This window comes from Dendrobates tinctorius, unplaced genomic scaffold (assembly GCF_039654945.1).
Source record: "Dendrobates tinctorius isolate UK_male_01 unplaced genomic scaffold, ASM3965494v1 ptg000070l, whole genome shotgun sequence".
Lineage (NCBI taxonomy): Eukaryota > Metazoa > Chordata > Amphibia > Anura > Dendrobatidae > Dendrobates > Dendrobates tinctorius.
The window spans coordinates 99,933,665-99,951,603 of NW_027361738.1; the positions used below are offsets into that span (position 1 = coordinate 99,933,665).

The 17,939-nt window shown below is 44.3% G+C and overlaps 1 protein-coding gene across 2 annotated transcripts in view; it reads right to left on the reverse strand.

Annotated features, from left to right (window-relative positions):
- LOC141095857 (KAT8 regulatory NSL complex subunit 1-like) overlaps positions 1 to 17,939 on the reverse strand; it is a 74,657-nt gene that overhangs the window by 45,786 nt on the left and 10,932 nt on the right. The gene's annotated exons all lie outside the window — the stretch shown is intronic.

Below are 17,939 nucleotides of genomic sequence, written 5' to 3' on the forward strand. Positions count from 1 at the left end.
GTCTACTCCAGCCGGCGGACACAAATTCTAAAGGATCCGTCAAAAAACGGATGCAACGGATGACCAGTCAGTCAAAATCCGCTAATGCAAGTCTATGGGAAAAAAAACGGTTTTGCCAAAAAAAAAGGGCGGATCCTTTTCTTTTATAAAAACGGCGGATTTTGACTGATGTCAAATAACTGAAGTGTGAAACAGGCCTTAGTCTAATATATATGGGGTTTTGAGGTTACACCATTAGCGCCAAAGTCAGTCGATATCAGCCATCAGTCTAACGTGTATGGTGGCCTCCCGAGAAAGGGTCAAGAGAAGGATCCGGCCGGCCAAACGGCAGTCGACACCCCTCTCGTACTCTGGGAGGATGGCAGCTGCCCCCCTCCGGGGACACAGGAACGCTTGGCATATGGGAAAGTTGGGGGAGGTAGCTGTTGGCAAAGCAATTGGCAGTGACTAACATGTATGGAGGGTTTGAGGATAATCCAGTATCTGATCACTTGGGATCTGATTGTAGTCGCCCCTAGCAAGCTTCTGTTAACATTTTGGGGGGGGAATTCATTGTGTCCTTTCATCGTGGAACATCCCATTAATAACCTGGTTCTGTGGCTTGGATCATGTGTTTGGTTTGTTCACACATGGCGTTTTTGCAGTGGGTTTGTCTGCAATAAAAACAATCCGCACAAAATGCAGCCATTTGCTGTGATTTTCAGGCACATTTCATGGGCGCCTTTCTACACTACATTTTAATATTTATTCAGCAAAACCGCTGCATGAAGCCACACAAACGTTCCACTGCTTTTTTCAGTTTATTTTCTTTCAATAGGCAAAAAAAAAAAAAAAAAAAAAAAAAAAAAAAAAACACACAACACGAGCAAGAAGTGACACGCTGCAAATTTTCAGAAACGCTGTTCAAGTTTGGTCAGGAAAAGGAATTTGCATGACATCTCTGAACTCTCATTGCTCTGGCTGGTCCAGGAAAATGCAGCTTTTTTGCTTGGTAAAGGAAAAAAAAAAAAAAAAAAAGCGTGAAAACAGTCTAAGGGTATGTGCACAAGTAGTTATTAGGTTGTGCGGATTTTGTTGAAAAATCCGCAGGTAAATCCGCAGGAGGTTTCACACCTAAGGATGAGGTGTGAAACCGCAGCGGAATCCGCACAAAATTGACATGCTGCGGATTGTAACCCACAGCAAAACCGCGCGGAAAAATCTGCAGCATGTGCACAGCGTTTTTCAGTTTACCATTGAAAACAATTGTACTGTACAACGCACCTAAACCTGCTGCAGACCCGCAGGGCCAAAACCGCTGCGTATCCGCAGCAGAATCCGCACCGTGTGCACACAGCCTAAGGCCACCGCATATCTGCATAAAAATTAGGCCCTTTCCATTATGCCCAGTTTTTTTTTTTTCCCTTGCAGACTTTCCTGTGCATGTGAACGGCGGTGACAACACAAGCCAGGTTCACTGAAGGCAGATGGTCAGATATCATTGGTTTGATGAGACTCCAACAGAGAATCCGTATTTAAACTGGTGTCCAACCCTGAATGTGTGAATGGACCCTTGTACGACTACTCCTTCCAGATTATGTCATGTTAATCACCCACATAAAAGAAAAGGACAGGGTCTATACTAAGCACAATAAGGAAGTGAAGCCGTGTGATCACACAGCATAGACCTGTGTATAATGCAGGCGTCCCGAGATCTGAGGACGCTGCAGATCTACATGTACAGTTGAAACCAGAAGTTTACATACACCAAGATTACTATGTTTTTAAACAATTGTGGACTGCCCATATGATTCTTTTTGGCAACATCTGAGATACAGACACCGTGGATGTATTTTAATGCACACTTGAAACACTGCTTCTTTGTGTAGCATCTTGGGAAAGTCTCAAGAAATCAGGCAAGATATAAGGAAGAGAATGGTGGACCTGCACAAGTCTGGGTCATCCTTGGGTACAATTTCATGATACCTGAAGGCACATTGTTCATCTGTACAAACAATTATATGCAAGTACAAATAAGATGATAATGTCCAGCCATCATACCGCTCAGGAAGGAGACGGGTTCTGTGTCCCAGAGATTAACGTGCTTTGGTCCGAAATTGGGCATAACAACCCAAGGACAAAAGCAAAAGACCTTGTGAAGATGATGGCGGAAGCTGGTAAGATTGTGCCAATATCCACAGTGAACCGAGTACTGTATCATCATGGGCTAAAACGCCACTCTGCCAGGAAGAAGTCTACATCAAAAGAAACATAAAAGCGCAAGATTAAGGTTTGCAAATGCACACAGGAACAAAGACCTTAATTTTTGGAGACACGTCGTGAGGTCTGATGAAACTAAAATTGAACTTTTTGGGCATAATGACCATCATCACACTTGGAGGAAAAAGGGAGAAGCTTGGAAGCCTGAGAACAGCATATCACCCGTGAAACAGGGGTGGCAGCATCATGTTGTGGGTTTGCATTACGGCATGAGGGACTGGTGCACTTCACAGAATAGATGGCATCATGAGAAAACAAGATTATGTGGCAATACTGAAGCAACATCTCAAGACGTCAGCCAGGAAGTTACAGCTTGGTTGGAAATGGGTCTTCCAAATGGACAATGACCTGAAGCATACTGCCATTTGGCAAACAAAGTGGCTTCAGGATATCAAAGTTAATGTTTTGGAGTGGCCATCACAAAGCCCTGATCTCCATACTATTGAAAATGTATGGGCAAAGCTGAAAAGGCCGGTGCGAGCAAGGCGACCTACAAATACAGATCAGTTACACCAGTTTTGTCAGGAGCAAAGGTCATTCAATTTAAGGGCAATGGTACCAAATACTAATGAAATGTATGGAAACTTTTCACTTTGTGGTAAGTAAACATTGTCTCTATTTTGGCATTTGGCAAATAATTATGGTAATCCTAATTGGCCTAAAACAGGAAAGGTTTATGCTGATTTCATGTCAGATATTGAGAGAAATCTGCAGATGTGTCTATATATAGTGGATGGAAACTTCTGGTTTCAACTATACAGTGGGTACAGAAAGTATTCAGACCCTTTTACATTTTTCACTGTTTCATTACAGCCATTTGGTAAATTCAATTTTACCATTAATGTACACTCTGCACCCCATCTTGACTGAAAAAAAACAAAAAACCAGAAGTGTAGACATTTTTGTAAAGTAAAAAAGAAAAACTGAAATACCACATGGTCATAAGTATTCAGGCCCTTTCCTCAGTATTGAGTAGACGCACCTTTTCAGCTAGTACAGCCATGAGTCTTTGGGAATGAGGCCACAAGTTTTTCACCCCTGGATTTGGGGATCCTCTGCCATTCTTCCTTGCAGACTCTCTCCAGCTCCGTCAGGTTGGATGGTGAACGTTGGTGGACAGCCATTATCAGGTCTCTCCAGAGATGCTCCATTTGGTTTAGGTCAGGGCTCTGGCTGGGCCAATCAAGAATGGTCACAGAGTTATGAAGCCACTCCTTTGTTATTTTAGCTGTGCACTAAGGCTCATTGCCTTGTTGGAAGGTGAACCTTAGGCCCAGTTTGAGGTCCAGCACACTTGGGGAGAGGTTTTCATCCAGGATCTCTCTGTACTTGGCCGCATTCATGTTTCCTTCAAATGCAACCAGTCATCCTGTCCCTGAAAACACCCCATAGCATGATGCTGCCACCACCATGTTTCACTGTTGGGATTGTATTGGGCAGGTGATGAGCAGTGCCTGGTTTTCTCCACACATACCACTTAAAATTATCACCAAGAAGTTCTCTCTTCATCTCATCAGACCAGAGAATCTTATTTCTCATAGTCTGGGAATCCTTCATGTGTTTTTTAGCATACTCTATGCTGGCTTTCATATGTCTGGCACTGAGGAGAGGCTTCCGTCGGGCCACTCTGCCATAAAGGCCCGACTGATGGAGGGCTGCAGTGACAGTTGACTTTGTGGAACTTTCTCCCATCTCCCTACTGCATCTGTGGAGCTCAGCCACAGTGATCTTGGGGTCCTTCTTTACCTCTCTCACCAAGGCTCTTCTCCCAAAATTGCTCAGTTTGGCTGGACAGCCAGGTCTAGGAAGACTTCTGGTGATCCCAAACTTCTTCCATGTAAGGATTATGGAAGCCACTGTGCTCTTAGGAACCTTGAGTACTGCAGAAATTCTTTTGTGACCTTGGCCAGATCTGTGCCTTGCCACAACTCTGTCTCTGAGCTCCTTGGCCTCATAATTCTCATGGTTTGACATGCACTGCGAGCTGTGAGGTCTTATATAGACAGGTGTGCGTCTTTACAAATTAAGTCCTATCCGTTTGATTAAACACAGCTGGACTCCAATGGAGTAGAACCATCAATGGACAGCATGCGACTTAAATATCTGTGTCTTAGCAAAGGGTCTGAATACTTACCGTGTGATATTTCAGTATTTCTTTAATAAACTTGTACATTTGTTTTTTCAGTCAAGATGGGGTGCAGAGTGTACCTTGAACTTTTTTGAATTTACCAAATGGCTGCAATGAAACAAAGTGAAAAATTTAAAGGGATCTGAATACTTTCTGTACCCACTGTATATAACACCCCCCCTCCCCCAAATCACATCCTGTTACATAGTCAGCTGGAGGATCAGGTACCAGGACGTGTTAATTTTTTACTACTGAACATCAGAGTTCACTGAACTCAGAATATGCTCACCTCCCGTAGCGGCGTCGCTCCAGCAATGTCAGTGCTGCGGTTCCCAGCAGTGATGCGACTTATTGGATGCAGCCGGCACGTGATACAACAAGTCACGTCATTCTCCAAGAACAGCGGCGCCCACATCGCAGCAGGGGGAGAGTGCTGACTGTTTACCTTATGTGGGGTTCTGCCCTGATGTAACGCATGCTGTATGTTAATGGACAAAGCCTTTAAAGACTAAATGTTCTGCATGTTTTTTTTCCATATGTGGCATGCACTAGTTTGCCTGCAGAATGGTGGTCTTGAGACCCCCACCACAACTGCTTACTAGATACAGACGTCAGCTCAGGAGAGGACACAAACCGCTTTCTAGTATATGCTTTACCAAATCTGTAGCCCACAGTGTGCATGTTCACAGGACCTACTGAGCGATAGGTAGGGGTCTCATGACCTGGACCACCACTAATCTCCAAGTCATTAAAGGGCAAGCTAAATATGAAAAAAAAAAAAAACCATTCAAAACTGTCTATAATTAGATCTTTTTAAAAAAAAAATAAAGAAATATATTATATATATATATATTTTTATTTTTTTTTTGAAGACAAAAAGTTACCCCAGACAGATACAGATCATCGTCTAGACACTTTAATCCATCTACTATAAGGCCATGAAGTAGCCACTCTTTCCATTTTTGGTTCCTGGGTCGGCCCCTTCTCTTGTTTTCAGTAAACTGAAAACCCCGGCAGTCTGTTTATTGCACAACAAGACTACTGGCGCCTCCTGCTCTCAGTCATTAGAAGGTAATCACCTTTGCTGCCAGTATGTGGATGGGACCCTTGATAACATTTAAGAATTCCTACACGCCAGCAGCCATAACCTCAAACGGGCAAGAAAGGGGAGAGCACGCACCTGGGAGGAAACAAAAGGATGAAGCACTGAAAGTCAACATGCCCAATCCTTTTAAAAAAGGCCAGGAAAAAGCCAGGAGACCCAGGACACCGAAGGCCGGTTCAAAAGAATCGTGAGCCTTACAGGGGTTGTCTGGTGGTGCCAACTTTTGCATTAGCACCAATGTCATCGCGCACAGTGCTCCTATATTCTGTAGAGTGATGGTGCACCAGTGTGTGCACCAAGTAGATATATGGATGTCTGGCTTCCTGCTAAGAGGAAAAAAAACCCTGTCACTTGATAAACTTATCGGGCCGTCCGTGACCTATTTTGTTGCTTCTGACGCCCTTCAGAAAGTGCAGTAATTGAGAGCTCAGTGTTGTCTCTAAAGTGTACACAACACTGAGCAAACTCAGGTTCTCAGCCGTCTGCTTCATACTTCCTAAGCCACATCTGTGCTACTGGAGTCGACGATTGGACTTAAACACAGGCGCTTCGGGGGGGGGGGACACAAAATTAGTGCAGGAAGTGCACGACTTGGCTGACTAGTCCGAGGCTTCTTCCCACCACTTTCCTGTTGACTGACAGGTATCTTGTGTGGACAGGGAGAGACCAGTCAGTCAAAGGATAGGGCTGGGGAGAAGTCATTGGGACCTGCCTCAGACAAGCCAGCCGATAAGAGTCCCCAGATGGCCTCTCAAAGATTTCTTAGGCACCACAGCCATGGTACGGGGCAGCAGGAACCAGATGACGGGTTCCTTTAATCCAAAGTTAACCACAGACATTAAAGAATTATTAACATTTCATACATGCAAATATATAAACTTTTAATTTATATTCAGAAAGTATCACAGCCTTCACCCTTCAGCAGCCTGAATGTTCCCTTGCTTTCAAAGGGATCTTAACTGTAGGGTCTAAAAACGAAAAAAATAAAAGGTGGCCATTCCTAAGTACTGGAGACACATGAGAAGGAGGAGGGGGATGCAGCTGCAGTATTTCTATAGGTTAGGGCCAGTCAAACAGTCAGAACTCAAAGCTGAAAACCTAGGTCACGTCTAGATAACAATAGAGACGAAATTTACAAAAGGGAAAGGGAAAGAAAAGTCCCACAAACAGCAGCTGTAGGTGACTTCCAATCAATTGATTTTTTTTTAATTGTGTAAAGACGAACAATTTATAAACTTTCTTTGCTAATTCTTAAGACCTATTGGTTGTATAATCTTCATTTGACAGGCACATCATATGAAGGACTTTCTGGTTACAAGACCTGTAGTCGTGCAAAGACTTGCAACCAAACGAGGGATGTGAAAATACAGCCACTATAGTCTCATGTGAATGAGCCACAACACAGTCCCACAATGTTTGCAGCTAGAGACAACAGACAAACAGGGTGGGCATATCTGTGCAATCCTATGTACTGCAAGTCTCACCAGCTGCGTCACACGCTTTCAGGAGCATTCCGCAACCGGTGAGAGGTTGGTAGTAAAATAGCGGTGATGGAGCCCAGCGCCATCGTGTCTGTAATGCAACCTGACTGCACAAAGCACTATTGGGGTATGTGCAACGATCGCATCGCATTTGTGCAGTGTCCAAAACGCTGCGCTCTACATTACAAGCACAGTGGATGGGACTAATAGAAGGCTCCTGCCCACTGTGCTTCTATTTACCGCTGCCGTAAACTCACCCACGGTGCGCGATTACGAGATGCCGCATGTGCTTATTTTGACCAATAGAAAGTCATTACATGCAGTAAATCCACATGTACTAAAAAACAAGCGCGCCAATTAGAACGCAGGGTGTAGGGCGCAGCAAAAATATGCTGCATCCAAAGTGCTACTATTCCTGATCGTGGGAAAGTAGCCTTTATGTCACATCACTCCACATCAGATCTGTAAAATATTTACCCACGGATGTAATCTTGTAAAAATAGCCATTTCTGTACATTTTGAAATTAACAAAAGAGATCCCAAAATGATTCACCACGAGACAACCATCCGAGAAGAGGCATTACCTTATCACGCCATGATACAAGGTAAGGTTTAACATGTTTCTGCCATTACTGTCGTGTTGCCAAGCGATTAACAAACTCACTGAACGGAGCAGGAGAGATCCACGGATCGGCTCTCGTGTATTAAGAGTCAGCGCTACATATTCATGCCGTGGAGTACAGCTGTAGACTGGAGCAGGATGCGGGGATAATGACTGGAAACTCTGCTTCTGCCAACACAACTAAACACTTAGTTTTGTTTTTTAAGGGAGACAAGCTGCCACCAGGTGTCTGGTGTCCTTAGTGGTCAGAATACATGCACGCTTGGCCAAACTGAGCATGCATTTGTAGCGGGAGGGTGACAATGAAGGTGTACGGCCTCCAGGGGTCAGCATTGCTTTTAGTCAAAACAAATTCTCAACTTCCAAAAGAATAAAAAAAAATGCTGAAAGATGAGCAAACTAAAAGCTGGAGAGTCACCAATTGCAGAGAGCAGATGCGGCCGAGTGGGCACAGGCTGCAGGGTTTTCTGTCTATGGATGTAAAAAGCATTCAGGGAATCGGATGAGTCATCAAATGTGAATGGTGCACGGGTCTGAAAGCAAGATCCATCCATATCTACTGGGCATTGTGCAGCCGCGTCTTTCCACTCTCCATGTCTAATCCTGCAGGAGTAGCATCACTTAAAATCAGGTCAGCAATCTGCAGCCACGTGCCACACTACTATTAACGGCGATAGGAGCCCGATATTACAGCACACTGACACCAAGGCATGACTACAGAGGCAAGTTGGTAGATTGGGGTCTGACCACTGGGACCCACACTGATCACCGGAACAGGGAGCTTTTATCCCCACTAGTATGTCAACACTGCTCCATTTATTCCCTATGAGGCTGCGGAGCGCAGGGCTTGATTTTTCCAAAAGCCCCATAGAGAATGAATGGAGCAGTTTATTTTAGTCACTTATACAGCGCCATTAATTCCACGGCGCTACAGAGACATTATCAGAACTGTCCCCAATGGGGTTCACAATCTAGATTCCCTATCAGTATGTCATTGGAGTGTGGCAGGAAACCCACGCAAACACGGGGAGAACAAACTCCTTGCCGATGTTGTCCTTGGTGGGATTTGAAGTTGAAAAAATTCCACAATCTGCTGATGGCTGGGTGTCCTGCATCAATCAGCCAGTTATCAATGGACAACCCCTCTAAATGCTGGATCAGAGAAATGAAGGGGTACATATGGATTTGATGTCATATGCGGCTTTAAAGAAAAAAAATGTTGAATAACCCATATAAAAACAGGGAAACGAGTCTGGTGATAAAACCAAACTGGCCACAAGTTAACAGAGCTGCAGTACATCTGCCTCAAGTTATACCTGACTCCAAAATGCTCCCCTCACTCAATGAGACATGTTATCATAAAAGTGCATGTTTTGCAACCTCTAAAGGATTAAAAAAAAAAAAATTTTGCAAATACACCTGTCCTATAACTAGCTGCTGTGTGTAGCAGAGAAAAGTCTCATCACAAGACACTGATCACACTGAACGATAAAAGCCATTAATACAGGCGCGGAGTCTGCGGGCTGGGTCCCGCTGCTTCCTCCTGTAGACCTCTGTTCAGTGACTGATAACACTATAGTCGGCTGTAATCAGTACAGGGCGAGACCGATCCCTGACAACCAGTAACTCATATTTAAAGCAACACCACAAGTCTCACATCACAGTAGGGATGGGAAGAGGCGACATCTACGGCCCATACATAGATGTCTATATTATGCTGACAAAAAAAGAAAATGATAAATACCATAAGCATGTGTACAAGACAATCTAAAAGACTTCCACAGCCTCCCTGAATAATGGCATTTGTACAGCTCCCTATAATAAAGCTGACACTATGCGTATACACAGTAGTGACCCATCCCTGCCCCTATATACCATATTTTTTGGACTATAAGACGCACCGGACCATAAGATGCATCTAGGTTTTAGAGGAGGAAATTAAAGGGGGGGGGGGAGAAAGACTGAAGCAAAAAAAAAAAAAAATCTGGTCGATTATGTACATAATATTCCCTATCCTGGCAGTAATGATCACCCCAATCCTGGTCCTTGCATGCATGGCCCCATCAAGTTACACTTACCTTCCTGGAGCTCTCTTGCAGCGCCCTGCTCCGGTGCCAGCAACTGCTTTATGCTTGTAAGCAGCGCATGGCAGGGACATCATAAGAGAAATGAATATTCATTTCTCTTATGTATCGGCACACGTGAACGCCGGCACACTGAGTGCTACTGAAGAGCAATGAATACTCGCTGCTCTCTGCGATGAACAGTCATGGTGAGTATTCCGGCAGCTGTGTTCGGCTTGTGAGCAGCGCATGATGCCCATGTCTACAAGCACAAAGTAGTTGCTGGCACCAGAGCAGGACGCAGCAAGGGAGTGCCAGGTAGGTAAGTGTAATGTTCTTTTTACATCTTTTCTGATGGGACCATGCATACTACGACCGGGATGGGGACAATAATACCAGAATAAGGATGGGACCAATAGTAACAGGTTGCCAAAGAAAAAAAAAAAAAAAGAAAAAAAAAGAATAATCATTACCCCCTCCTTGCCCATGGACGCGGACTGCAGTGAATATTCATTTCTCTTTAGCAGTGGGCACAGGACTTAGCCGCAGGCTCCTGCCTCTGTGACCCACTGCTCCGCCGAAACCACTCCCCCACCTCAGCCGGTACATCCGGACTATAAGATGCACCCCACATTTTGGTAGGAAAAGTGCATCTTCTAGTCCGAAAAATATGGTAACCTGTACAGTGTGTGTTTAACACAGCAGGGGTCAGCAGCATACAGACCCCTATACAAATTGCAGTCAGTACACAGATTCCTGTGTACCTGAATGCCGTTAGGATGAATGTTCCCACAAATATAGTGCATTCGCGCTTTTACAGTCACTCACATGGGGCCGCAGTGTATATAAACCCACACCTGAATACTATTAAGGACTAGAGTTGAGCGACTTTGGTCGGATCGGGTTTCGTGAAACCCGAATGAAACAAAATAAGTTTGATGAAACTCGTCCGACTAGAGCAAAAAAAAGTCGGAGTTTCGTCCGACTTTTATTTCCCATTGTCTTGCATTGGGGTCGGGTTTCGGACGAAACTCCGACTTTGTTTTGCTCTAGTCGGACGAGTTTCATCTGAAACTTATTTTGTTTCATTCGGGTTTCACGAAACCTGATCCGACCAAAGTCGCTCAACTCTATTAAGGACCCCTACATAACCTCCCCAAGTACATAAAGAATGAAATGTACATACAATTGTGGCCAAACGTTTTAGACTTAAAATGATCATATGAACTGCAAAAAAGTCATTACTTCCCTTGAAAATTAATTTAATCTCAAAACCCCATTTCCACTGAATTGCAGCCCCGACACAAAGACAGGCCTACATCAGTCCAGTGATTTTTGTCTTTAGATTGGAAGAAAGGTTTACCAAACAATGTAGCTCATCTTCAAACAGCATGATGGTGTTGAGCGCAGACTGGCTGCTTTGAAAGGGGGGGGGGGATGAAGATTGAAATCATTTTTTTGATTACGATAACTATGATTACATCCAAGTAAACGAGTGCAGGAATAGTTGCTTGGCATCAAAAGGGCTTTACAGGCAAGGACATTGCTTTTAAGATTCCCCCTAAATCAACCATTTATCGGATCATCAAGAACTTCCAAAGTTCATTGATGACGAAGGGGGCATAAGGGCACCCAACAAAGTCCAGCAAGGACCATCTACAAGAAAGGATACAGCTATTCGATAGGTTTAACACCAATACAAAGCTTGCTCAGGAATAGAGATTAGCAAGTTTGTTCGGATTTGGTTCAAAATACGATCGGCTTCGAATATTCATCGACCGCAGCCGAACGTCATTAGAGTTAACGGGAGTAGAAATTACCCAATAGGTTCGGAACCGATCAAACATACATTCGGCATGAATAGTTTTCGAATATAGCAGGATTATGTCAAAATCAGATTCGGGGACAAAAAACGAACACATTCACTCATCTCTACTCAGGAATGGCAGCAGACCAAAGAAAACAATGCGCAAGGAGCAATCTATACTAGACAGCTCAGTGACCTTAAACTGCCATAGATCGACAGAGTCCGGTTTATACAGGACAGTGCAGCACAGAGGATGATTTTGTTTGCGCTGCGAGATAGTTTTTAGCAACACTCCTTCACAATTACCTTCTAGTGTACATACCCATTTACTCTAAACAAAACATTGAAATTTGGAGGATATGATCAGCAAACTCCCCAGACAGGAATCCCATTGAGAACCTGTTGTCCAATCTACAAAAGGCGACAAACAAAAACCTAGAAATTGTGATGAACTCTGACGAGCCAAAAACAGACAGCCATCAGTCAGGGTCTGCCCAGAAGCAAATATCCATCTACAGGGGCTGGCAAAGGGCAGAAGTCTGGAGAATAAGGGGTAGTGCTGGGCACTAGGAATATTGAGGCATTACAGAAACTTCATGTGTTGGTTAATAAAAAGTATAAACATTCCATAAGTTGTTAATTGTCCATCAGTAACCATAGAAACAGCCAAATAAAGATTGAAACACTGAAGAGGCAAAACATGAAAACCAAAATCTGTCAGTCTCAAAACTGTGGCCCAGGGGCCACATGCAGCCCTGCAATGCTCGTGTGGACCCCAGCCGCCTCAGACCCCTTTGTGTTCTGCAACTCCCAAAGTATGGCCAGAGCTTCATTGTATGGGCATCCGGATTAATTTTCTTTTTTTAAAATCCTAAATAGTGGAGCATACGACCCGATATCTACAATAGTGAAACATCAAGAAATTACGATCGAAACGTGTCGCTCGTTTCCCCTCGTTCGCTCATCATGAGGAGCACCCACCATTGTGATATTAAAATCGATCAATAAAGTCTGAAATTTTAAGGAGCTGGAACCCAACCTTCACTTTTCATACGTCTGACGTCTCATCAAGAAGGAGTTTTGTGCACCTGTGGGGGCTGTCGGTGAGCTGGCTTATATATATATATATATATATATATATATATATATATATATATATATATATATATATATATATATATATATAGCAGTGCCAATAAACACCTTGTGTCAGAATAGCACTTCAAAATTTTACGAGACCCTTGGGAATTTTACAATCACAAAATGTGGCACTTGGACCAAAACGTTGTGCATCTCTGATATATACTCACACTGGGGGCTGGCTGTATGTACACACTTAATGCAAATCCAGCAGTACATCTCCCTGAATACTACCAGTATATGTAACTGTTTACCTTTAGACACACTCGCCCCTGGTCCAGCAGTATATACTCTTGTATACCATCTGTATATACACTCGGGCACTCAGCCCCAGTCCAGAAGTGTGTACAGTGGCATATAAACGTTTGGACACTCCGGTCAAAATTACTGTTATTGTGAACAGTTAAGCAAGTTGATGATGAAATGATCTCTAAAAAGGTCTAAAGTTACAAGTGACATTTCCTTTGTATTTTTAGGAAAAAATATACATTTGTATTTTTTTTTTTTACTATTTAAAAATTACCAAATAGAAAATGGGCTGATGCAAAGGTTTGGGCACCCTTGGACATGTGTGTATGGGTATAACATTGACCAAGGTTTCAGACCATAATTAGCCTGATAGGAATATGGCTTGTTCACCATCATGGTTAGGAAATGATGCAAATTTCCCAGCTTTATAAAACGCCAGCAGCTATGGGTTCTTCTAAGCAGCTGCCGAGCACTCTGAAAATGAAAGTGGTGGAGGCCCACTAAGCAGGAGGCGGCTATAAGAAGATAGCAAAGTGTTTTCAAGTTGCCCTTTCCGCATTTCGAAATGTAATTAAGAAATGGTAGCTATCAGGAACCGTGGAGGTCAAGATAAGAGATAGAAGACCAAGCAAGATTTCAGCAAGAGATGCTCACAGGATTGCTAGAGAGGGAAATCAAGAACCTTTCAAAAAGATTTAGGAGACTGAACAATAGAACAATGTGCCACAACTCCAGAGAGACAAATATGACCTTCATGAAGAGTCATCAAAAGAAAACCTCTCCAGCATCCTCAACATAAAACTCAGCATCAGAAGTATGCAAAAGAATATTAAACAAGCCTGATGCATTTTGGAAACAAGTTCTGGTTCCAAGGTTAAAATAGAACTCTTCGGCCACAATGATGAAAGGTTATGTGTGAAGAAAAAGGGAAGAGAATTTCAGGAAAGGAACATCTCGCCAACTATTAAGCATGAGGGTGGATCAATCACGCTTCCGGGTTGTGCTGCAGCCAATGACACAGGAAACATTTCACTGTTAGAGGGGGGAATGGATTCAATGAAATTTTAACAAATTCTTAATGCACCCAAGACCAGCTGTAAAAAAAAAAAAAAAAAAAAAAAAAGCTGAAGTTGAAGCGAAGAAGAGGATGGATATGACAAATGGATAATGACCCTAAACAAACGTCACAATCCATAATAAACCTAAAAGTTGCAAGCTGAAGGTTTTACAAGGACCCTCACAGTCCCCCGATTTGAACACCATTGACAATCCTCGGCTAAACCTTAAAATAGAGGATGCAAGACGCCCCAGGAATCTCACAGAACTGGAGATCTCCAAGGAAGAATGGAGGAAAATCGCTCAAACAAGACTTATCTAGCTTCAAAAAACTGTTTACAAGCTGTGATACTTTTAAAAAGGGAGATGCTACTAGGTACTAACCATGCAGGGTGCCCAAACTTTTGCATCAGCCCATTTTCCCTATTGTGATTTTTAAAACATAAAATAAAAAAAGGTTTTTGCATAAAAATACAAAGGAAATGTGTCGTCTTAGAGATCATATCTTCAACTTGCTTAAAGGGGTTGTCCACAGCTAGGACAACCCCTTCTTGATCCAAATGTTTGGCCTCCATAAAATAATAAGCATATACTCCCCTCCTGTGCCGTTCCAGCGGTGTCTGCACTCGCAGTTATGACATGTGATGCTCAATTAGTGCCAGTATCAGTCTCCGCCTTTGGACAAAAACAAGAAGAGGAAGTCCGCGCTGTAGCTGATCTTGTACTTCCTTTTCATGCTCAATTTGACAGATAGGGTTCTGGCATCACAACAACCGCACAGGAGCCCCGGGAGATAGAGCGCAGACACCACAGGAATGGCGCCAACACGGGAGGCGAGTATAAACATTATTTTCTGGAGGCCAAGCGAGGGGTATAAGAAGATGCTGCCAACTAGTGGACAACTTCTTTAACTGTTCACAACAGTAATTTTGACCAGCTATGCCAAAACTTTTACATGCCACTGTACTCCTGTACACCATCAGTATACATAACCTTGGGCACTCACCCCCAGTCCTGCAGTAAATATACTCCTGTATACCATCAGTGTACACTCACCCTCAGATCCTGCACTATATACTCCTGTATACCATCAGTGTACACACTCACCCTCTGATCCTGCTGTATATCAGTGCACACACTCACTGCCAGTCCTGCAGTTTATGGCTGTATGCTGCCAGTGTATACACTCACAGCCGGTCCTGCAGTACATAAACCCCTGTATACCATCAGTGTATATACTCACCCCCAGTCCTGCAGTATATATACACTTCTGTATACTATCAGTGTACACACCCTCACGCCCGATCCAGTAGTATATATACACCCCTGTATACCATCAGTGTACACACTCACCCCCGGTCCTACAGTATACACTACGGATTACATTCACTCCCAGTCCTGCAGAATATATATATACTCCTGTATACCATCAGTGTACACACCCTCTGATCCTGCAGTATATATACTCTTGTATACCATCAGTGTACACATTCACTGCTAGTCCTGCAGTATATGTCTGTATACTGTCAGTGTATACACTCTCAGGCGCTCCTGCAGTACATAAACCCCTGTATACCATCAGTGTACACACCCACGATCCTGCAGTATACACTCCATAGTATTAGTGTACACACTCACCCCGATCATGCAGTATATATACACTTCTGTATACCATCAGTGTACACACTCACGCCCGATCCAGTAGTATATATACACACCCCTGTATACCATCAGTGTGTACACTCACACCCGGTCCTACAGTATATACTACTGATAACATTCACTCCCGTTCCTGCCGTATATATACTCCTGTAAAATATCAGTGTACACTTACCACCAGTCCTGCAGTATATAAAACCCTGTATACTAACAGTGCACACATTCACCCTCGGTCCTGCAGTACATACTCCTGTACACCATCAATGTACACACACACACCCCCAGTCCTGAAGTACATATAGTACCCCTGTACACGAGTGTACATTCACCGCCGGTCCTATATAATATATAACAATGTATACCATCAGTGTACACACTACAGTGTATATACTCCTGTATAGTATCAGTGCACACACTCACTCCTGGTCCTACAATGCATATTCCCCTGTATAGTAGTGTACACACTCACCCCCGAGTAGTGTACACACTCACCCCCGGTCCTGCAGTGTATATACTCCTCTATAGTGTACATTCACCGCCGGTCCTGCAGCATATATAACAATGTATACTTTCAGTGTTCACTCACCCCAGGTCCTGCAGTATATACTCCTGGACAACAGCAATGTACACACCCACAGTACATATAATACCCCTATACACCAGTGTGTACATTCACCGGAGGTCCTGCAGCATATATAACAATGTATACTTTCAGTGTTCACACTCACACCCGGTCATGCAGTATATACACCCCTGTATACTATTAGTGTACACACTCACCCCTGGTACTGCAGTACATATATATCCCTGTATAATATCATTGTTCCCAAACCCCCCCGCAATATATATACCCTTGCATACTATCAGTGCACACACACTCCCAGCCTGCTGTATATACACCCCTGTATACCATCAGTGTATACAATCATGCAGGGTCTTGCAGTACATATACACCTCTGTATACTATCAGCATACACACTTACCCCAGAACCTGCAGTATATATACTCCTCTTATAGTATCAGTGCACACACTCACACCAGGTCCTACAGTATATACATCTGTATAATATCAATGTACACACACCCCAGTCCTGCAGTATATATAATTCTATATACTATCAGTGCATACATTCAGCCCAGGTCCTGAATTATATATATCCCTGTATACCATCAGTGTGTACATTCACCGCCAGTCCGGCAGCATATATAAAAATGTATACTATCAGTGTATACACTAACCCCCCCTCTGCAGTAAATATACACTTCTGTATACCATCAGTGTGTACACTCACCCCCAGTCACACTACTGATTATATTCACCCCCGGTCCTGCAGTATATATATACACCCCTGTATACCAGCAGTGTACACACACACCCCGTCCTGCAGTGCATATTCCCCTGTATACTATCAGTGCACATACTCACCCCCGGTCCGGCAGTGTATATACTCATGTATTGTACACACACTCACAACCGGCCCAGCAGTGCATATGCCCCCGTATGGTAGCAGTGCACCACTCACCCCTGGTCCTGCAGTGCTTACTCCCCCTGTATAGTATCAGTGCACACACTCACCCCCGGTCCTGCAGTGCATACTCCCCTGTATAGTATCAGTGCACACACTCACCCCAGGTCCTGCAGCGAATATGCCCCTGTATACTGGCAGTGAACACACTCACCCCCGGTCCTGCAGCGCATACTCCCCTGTATACTGGCAGTGCTCACACTCACCCCTGGTCCTGCAGTGCATATGCCCCTGTATACTAGCAGTGCACACACTCACCCCCGGTCCCGCAGTGCATATGCCCCTGTATACTAGCAGTGCACACTCACCCCCGGTCCCGCAGTGCATATGCCCCTGTATACTAGCAGCGCACACACTCACCCCCGGTCCCGCAGTGCATATGCCCCTGTATACTGGCAGTGCTCACGCTCACCCCCGGTCCCGCAGTGCATATGCCCCTGTATACTGGCAGTGCACACACTCACCCCCGGTCCCGCAGTGCATATACCCCCGTATACTGGCAGTGCTCACACTCACCCCCGGTCCCGCAGTGCATATACCCCCGTATACTAGCAGTGCTCACGCTCACCCCCGGTCCCGCAGTGCATATACCCCTGTATACTAGCAGTGCTCACCCTCACCCCCGGTCCCGCAGTGCATATGCCCCTGTATACTAGCAGTGCACACACTCACCCCCGGTCCCGCAGTGCATATGCCCCCGTATACTAGCAGTGCACACACTCACCCCCGGTCCCGCAGTGCATATACCCCTGTATACTGTCAGTGCTCACGCTCACCCCCGGTCCCGCAGTGCATATGCCCCTGTATACTAGCAGTGCACACACTCACCCCCGGTCCTGCAGTG